General features: G+C 36.2%; 1 long non-coding RNA gene across 1 annotated transcript; it reads right to left on the reverse strand.

Moving 5' to 3' along the window:
* Positions 1-5,893: 5,893 nt before the first annotated feature.
* On the reverse strand, positions 5,894-6,683 carry LOC126877109 (uncharacterized). Its single transcript, XR_007694751.1, has 3 exons — positions 6,587-6,683; positions 6,232-6,510; positions 5,894-6,156 (listed from the first exon to the last, which is right to left on the reverse strand). It is a non-coding gene; the product is annotated as an uncharacterized LOC126877109 (long non-coding RNA).
* Between the last annotated feature and the right edge of the window lie 984 nt (positions 6,684-7,667).

A 7,667-nucleotide genomic window follows, 5' to 3' on the forward strand; every position in this document is an offset into this window, starting at 1 on the left:
TGGTGTTCTCTTACTGATGCTTGAGTAGCTACGTTACGTCTTAATCCTTCGTACAGAGTTTCGAATTCGTTAATATGGATATTGCGGATTGTCATTGCGGCTTTTCCTACAATTTTCTCTATTTTGATCATTTTTAATAATAACGTTTGTTCGCTACACATCATTCTCATTTCTTTTATTTCACGAATAAAATCTTCTACACTTATATCGTTTTCTCCGTTTAGTATCGGAGATACTAAACAGCTTTTAGATTTCCAGAGTTTCCAGCTGTTGAATTGGATGGTTGGACATATGTTGGTGGCTTTTGTGGCATAGGTGGAGGTGGATTAGTATCGTGTTTTAATACTGATATATTATCGTCATCGTCAGTCATCATAGAACCGAATTCAGTTGATTTTACGTTTATTTGTGGTAGTTTAACACGAGAGAGGTTTCTACTTAATATTTCCATTTCGTTAGCGCGTTTTCTATTTTCTTCGTTCGCTAATTTTAAAGCATTCTTTATTTCGTTAAATTGTTGTCGAAATTCTTCGTTCTGTCTCTGTATTAAGTCTAAAATTGCTCTGGTAGAGGAATCGAGTGTTCCCGTTTTATTTTGAACTCCACTTGTAGAGGGTAAACTTGTCTCGGCTTTTGTGTCTTTCTTGTTCATATTGTCTCTTCGCTAGAGTTACTAGAGAAACTAACTTTTCGCGTTCTATATTGTTTAAAAGAATTCCGACTTTTCTCACCTTGATACGTAAGTTCGTAGAATGAGGTTCCCTTGCGGTGTTTTCCTCTGTGGCGCGTTCAAATGCGTTTGAGTGTCAAACTCGTTCTGTTGATTTGTTCTATGCTGACAGTGGCCCCGTTAATTTGGTCCACCGTGGTAAATTATTGACAGCAAAGTTCATAACACAAGTAGTTCGAATCCTTCGATCTTCAATAATGTCCGTAGACCGAAATCGTAACTTCGTTTACACTGAAGCGAATGGATCCTGGCAGGATCGCCAAAATGTCACGTAAAAATAATGGGAAAATAATAATAAAAAAATGTTGGGTTCTTGAACCAGAGTTCGAGGTACCTTTATTTTATAATAGGATTACAAGTGTGCGATTTGACCGTTACCGAAAGACTGAAAGACTCGATCAAGACACAGCCCTTCTAGATGTTCGTTTATCTTATGCCTATGTGCCGAATTCATATTCCTTTGTTTTGGGAGTCGGTGTCGTGTGCAAGGCTGTTCAGGTTTCCTGAGTCTGTTGGAGATATTTGTTGACGTTACATGTACGTCAAGACTGTGTAAGTGTCACGAGGCAAAACAATAATATGAGTCGCTCTCGATTTGCATCGTTCTCTAACTCATGCGCCGCTACATACTTATATAGCTATTATTTCTTACAACCTAGCGTATGCAGTTGTGTATGGGGCCTTAAGTTCACTGTTTATAGATACTGCTAGGAATTAATCGAACGAATTCAACGCAGTCGCGTTTACAGAGTTCCGTATTATCGGAAATGCCGAATTCGCGTGGTTTCGCTTTGACGTTCGTCCACGTTGACGATTGTTCAAAGAACAACCGAGAGGCCTCCGCGTCGCAGCTACGAAAGACATCGAAGCCGCGACACCCTTCAGTGACTTCCCTATCTTTTCCTAAAACCAAGGATGACGCAACTCAGGCAATCGTTACAAGCGTTCGAACTTCACATTTTCTTACCATACTATCAACAAAAAATGAAAGCTGGTTTTCAATGAGTCATTATATAATTATATGTCGGAGATGAAAGAACACCGGAGCCTTTGGAATTTTAGATAATCCCGCAACATTCTAACCTAGAGTCTACTATAGCTGTAATTGAACAATTGTAGTTATTCAATCCGATTGTAATTGTTCTAGATTAGTGACGGTGAGCTTTGGCTCGAGGTGACAGTCTGTCGCCCAACGTAGCCGCGGTCAAGGGATAAACGCTTTGCCTAACAAAGGTATGGAGTAATTCTATAGCTCTCCTTAAAAGAAATATTCGTGGCGACACGCGACAGTAAACATTCCAACGGTTTCTGTCCCGTGGCTCGCCACACGCAGACCCTATTCTTCGAGTAAGATGATTGCCAGATGTCGATGCGTCTCCGCAGTACATGTTCGGCTAGCTGGAGGGCCCGTTATAAATCTTAAGGTTTAGTTAACTAAAGTCCTTCAAACAGACAAACAGTCTTTGTCCCAACTACGGGAAGATAGGGAGACATATTTTTCAACGAGCGGCGTCTCCCACTAGCAACTTTCCCTCGAGGGCGGCTAACATCTTTTTCTAACCACCGATATGGAGATTGACCAATTAGCAGCAACGTCAATTTCCCTTACTTCCTAAACGAAGGCTTTCCTCGACGAATCCGATGATCTCGTGTCCTTAGACACACCCCATTATAGTTTTCCTCTGTGACATCGTCGGGACGGGACGGGCATTCTTTTACGCGCTCCCGTCGACCAAAGAGTAACGTCTTTACGCTCAGCAATTATTTTTACGAGTCAGACTTAGATTCAGCGAGAACGCCCATCTGTCATCCCGTTGGCCGCGGATTCGTTATTGAACCGGAGACCACTGTCACTAGTGTCGCGGACGTCTCACCGCCGTGGTAGATTGTCAAAACCTGTGTTATTCATACCTGTGTCAATAAATCGTATCTTCGTTACACCGCAACGATGGCTACCTTCAATGAAGACTCCTCAAACACCGACAACCCTATCCCCAATGTCATTCCGACATATATATCCACCGAAAATGCGCTCTTGTAGACAAACGCTCGATTCGCGTCATAGCTTTTAAAGCTTGTCGCATCTCAATCCGTTGGAAAAAATTTTTCCTGTAGCATATTTTATTTTTACGAACCAACAAGGTCTTTGTTTATTTCCTTCTTTTTTTTTGCTCCAATTTCCCCATTGTTTTTTCAAGGATAGTATTTCAGAGCCACTAGTCAAGTTTATTGTAACAATAAACTTACGTTTCGGAAACATTTTGTGCTGTGAAACAGAATACACTAAAGTTTGAAGGTCACATCGATTTTCGAAAGTTTATAAATGGAGGTGTATGACAGTATCACCAGCTGTTGCTGTCCAAGTAACTCCAACATCGAAATACTACAACGATTCCAATCGAAAGCGCTAAGAGCCTTAATAGACGCACCTTGGTATGTTACCAACGAAACCATCCATCGCGACCTCAAGATACCTACAGTCAAAGAGGAAATAGCAAAATATAGCGACAGATATAGCAAAAGAGTCAAGAAACACCGAAACCCCCTAATCACTGGACTACTCGATACGACGGACCAGATTCGCAGGCTGAAGAGGCACTACTCGCTAGACCTAAACGTTAGATTCATTTAATTATCCAAATTAAGCATATGCACTTACTTATAATACTTATAAATTATACCTATCTATAATAAGTATTAACTTATTGTAAATAAACAGCCATGTCACTGCGCCACGCCGGAAAAATTACTGAAAATTCTCAACGCGAGAATTGATTGTAATTTCAACAAATAAATAAAAACAAAAAAAAAGCTGTTGCTGTCCCCAAGCGCCAAAATACGTTCTGACTACTATTTTATGTATCTCACAGAAGTATGTCTTCATTCATCATCTCCCATGCCATCCACCAACGTGTTCTTAACATGTTATCTCCTAGTAAAATATTGATGTTGAGTCAGATATCCAACTGAATAATCTTTTCGGTGTCTACTATAAGACATTTAAAACCAAGGCTCGTACACACGTGTGCTTATACGTCAGATGTAATACTTAACACGAAACCTGCTTATATTAATATTAAATTTATGCATAGTAGGATGTTCGACCTTTGTAAAAATGAAATTATAATACATACAGTTTCACCGTGGAAAAGTGAATCTTTCTAGCATGTCCACGCAAATGCAGCGGAGGGGAGGACTGTGCATGCACCAAACAACTTTACGTTCGTAATTTTTCACACAAATGTACAACTGTAGGGAAAAAATTATCTCTGATTTTTCGGATGTTAGGAATCGACAATATCGCATAACGGAATGCTGTGTTCTACGTATTCTATTTTTGTTACGAAAGTGGTACAAACGAAGTCCACGTAAGAATAGTACAACAAAATCGGTTGAGGTTAGGTTATCGTGCAGATATCGCGGCTTTTGCATTGGAAATCACGCAACTGCCAGTCTCGTCGTTCCTTGTAAACGAAAGAAAGGTATTGTAATCGGTCGGAATTAACATAAAACTCGTCGTTTCATGATAATACTGTGCATTCTGAATATGCTATGATTTGGTTTAAAATAATAAATAGTCCATTCTTGCATACTATTGCTCCAGCTTTACTTGTATTTTCGATATTGGTATAAATAGAAAGACAATTAATGTCGTTCGAGTCTATTTTCGGATCATTTATATTACGTTTAATCCATATAGTTATCATATGAGACATAGTATCGTAAAATTTGGAAGAATAAAACGTTCGTACAGGAAGTACATTTTATAAGAACTCCAACAAATCTGCGTGTGCACCTAAAATACAAACTGATAGTGATAGTGATTGTTCATAAGTTTATATACATTATCTAATGTCAATCGAAGGTATCAATTCTTTTTCTCCATAAGAGTACTTTTTCATTTATATGTGTTCAAAAATACATGTGTTCAACCGTGAAGCATATGTCACCTACAACGAAAAAGAGTTTTCCTATACTTAATATTTCCTTTATATACCTATGAAAGTCTATTCTTCGCGTAGTATGAAATTATGAATAAATCTGGAATATTGTTCAATCTGAAAAGAAAAATAACTTATTGACATCATTCATTGATACGAGATTCAGAATGTTTGTTTTGTCTTGCAGAAAAAGAAGGCAGCCCTCCCTTTCTTTTAATGTGAAATAGAAAGCGAAAATTTGAAAACAGATTTTTTGGAAATTTACTTGCAAATATCGTTTTCAATATCGTGATTTTCTTCCCAATGGTACTGTACTTTCAAATTTTCCAGTATCCCTCTAAAAACAAAAAGTCGAACCTCGTTATTGTTAACGTAGGCATTACAAGGAAGAGAAGTATTAGAAAGCAGCTCCTTTTTGTTATGGATTTCTTTATAATCATGTAAATAAGAAATTCCGGAAATTTTTTCCTAAAGAATTTAATTCTTGTGCTTTGATTGATAATTATTACACTACATACTAACTTTTCGCATACTGTTCGCGTCTAACAATTTCCTAATAATAACTACTTCAAAATAACATATGTTCTTGCACGAATTCAAAAGTACGTATGATACAATTACAATTGATTCTAAAATAATAATTATTTAAAGATATTAAGATACTAATTAAACGTTTCACTATATTTCAAAATCTGGAACAACAAATTTTTATTTATAAAAAATGAAACTGTGTTTATATATTCTTTGTCATGATGCTATTTCTTATTACCATGTCGACATTTTTTAAAATTCATTTTGTTATCTCTACGCAATATGAAAATTCATATACTGCTTAATATTTTTTACATATTATCCATCCACCGCATGATATCTCCTGAAAAATCAAAATATTAATGTTATATTATTACAATGCTTCTTAAATTTCAATTTTTGACAAATTTGAAATCCAATATATTTTGCACAATTATTATTTATCAAAAAATTCCAAGTTAGTAACTTTCTTTTCAAATGGCAAATAACATATACTTTGACTTACCTGTAAGTTTTTGTTCCTAATCATCATTTCCTCTTATAGAACATCATTATTGTTCTTATAATTACTACCAGTGTCATAGATATTGTAGTGGCTACAACTGAATTAATAGAAAATGATAAATAACTGTGTATAACACTAACACATAATTGTGTATAACAATGACAGATAACTTTTACTTACATATCAGTCGATAAGGGATTACTGTGATATCCTGTTGATGTTTCTTAAGGCACTTGATTAGGTGCGATACGGTATCATTCCTTATGGTATACTGTAGATAAGTATTTTAGAAAATAACAAGAATAAATCTAAATTATTCAGAGGTTCCAGTTTCGGTTTAGACATAAATACAGGACCATTTGCAAAGAAGAAAGGGTGCGTTTCTACAGCCTCGTTATAGTAACCATGAATACCAATCTCTGAATTACTGGTTACTAAACATAAATATCCTATAAAATTTAATATATTTCTTTAATTTTTAATACATACATGAGTTAGTAGTTCTAAATTATGAATCATCCTACCTGTGATATTACACTTTTCCTTATAATATCATCACTCGAGTGAACAACATTAAGATCATGTAAACCATGTCATCCTATCTTACTGTGAAGATACTTAGTTATGTTATCTAACATTATAAAAATATCATCAAATTCAAGTCCTTTTATTCACATCACATGGCCACGACGATCTGGTTCTTCGTTATATAATGTTCTAAAATTTGTCGTATATATAGGATGTACAAACCGTGATATCAAGGTATCAGTTCTTCCTTCCCAAGGGACAGTTTCATTAAAATTCTGATAGAATTAAAAATTAATTATTAATATTCTAACAATCATATATGTTAAATACATTATAGTCAACGATATATACCTGAGCGAATGTAGGGGTGATTCCTTGATAATTATAAATGTCATCAGCCCACATCATTGTGCCACTTCTTTGTACTCCAGCCTCTAGATTAACAGCCTAAACAAACATACGAAATTTTATAGAAGCTGTACAAAATATAGTATATATGCGCAATATTGAAGCGTTCAAGGGGATATAAAGGTAATGTACATCACATACACGTGTACTCTCATGCAACAAAATACAATTAGATTTAATAGTATAAGCTCTTTTATTCATCATAATAGATTGGAAATTTAAGTGTCTTACGAGGGTGAGTAAAAAGTTACCCGCTCTGTCGGTGTAGAATTTATTTTAAGCAATTGTCAAAAAAGACATACATCATTTTTTGACATAATCACTCGATTTCTGTATACACTTTGTCCATTTGCCGAAGGACCTTTATATTTTCTCATTAAAAAATGTTTTGGGCTGAGCTGCGAACCACGAATGCATCGTCGTCTTCACCTTTTCATCAGCTTTTTCGGCATCCATCTCGCACAAACTTTTTAAAATCCAAATCTGTCGTGTACTATTGCATAAGCAGAGCCGTGGCTGATTTGCAAATGATTTGCCACATTATCCACTGTCACTCGTCTATTCCATAGAGCATAAGTTCATGAGCACGTTCAATGTTGTCATCGTGGATGTGGACGGGCGTCCAGCTGTTTTTTCATAACACTTGTGCGATCTTCTTTGAACTTTTGTGCCCATTCAAACACACTTCGTGACAAAACACTTTCTCCATAATGTGCATTAAATCTTTGATAAATATAGGCATCAAACATAACCTCCGACCACAAGAAACGAATCACAGCATCCTGCACTGTTTTCCTGCAAATCACCATTGCAAAGCGCCATTACTCGCGCAACGGTCACAAACGAATTGACGTAACACAAAGAAACCTGCGCAGCAGCACTGAACAGATATTGACGTCATACGAAGAGTGCAGATGGATCAATACGGTCGACAGAAGTTTTAACTATCTGGAGTGCGGATAAATTTTTACTGAGAGTCGTATAGGAATCTATAATCTGTAAGTACACCTTTGGCTGAATGGAA

This window comes from Bombus huntii, unplaced genomic scaffold, assembly GCF_024542735.1.
Source record: "Bombus huntii isolate Logan2020A unplaced genomic scaffold, iyBomHunt1.1 ctg00000121.1, whole genome shotgun sequence".
In the NCBI taxonomy this organism is placed as follows: domain Eukaryota; kingdom Metazoa; phylum Arthropoda; class Insecta; order Hymenoptera; family Apidae; genus Bombus; species Bombus huntii.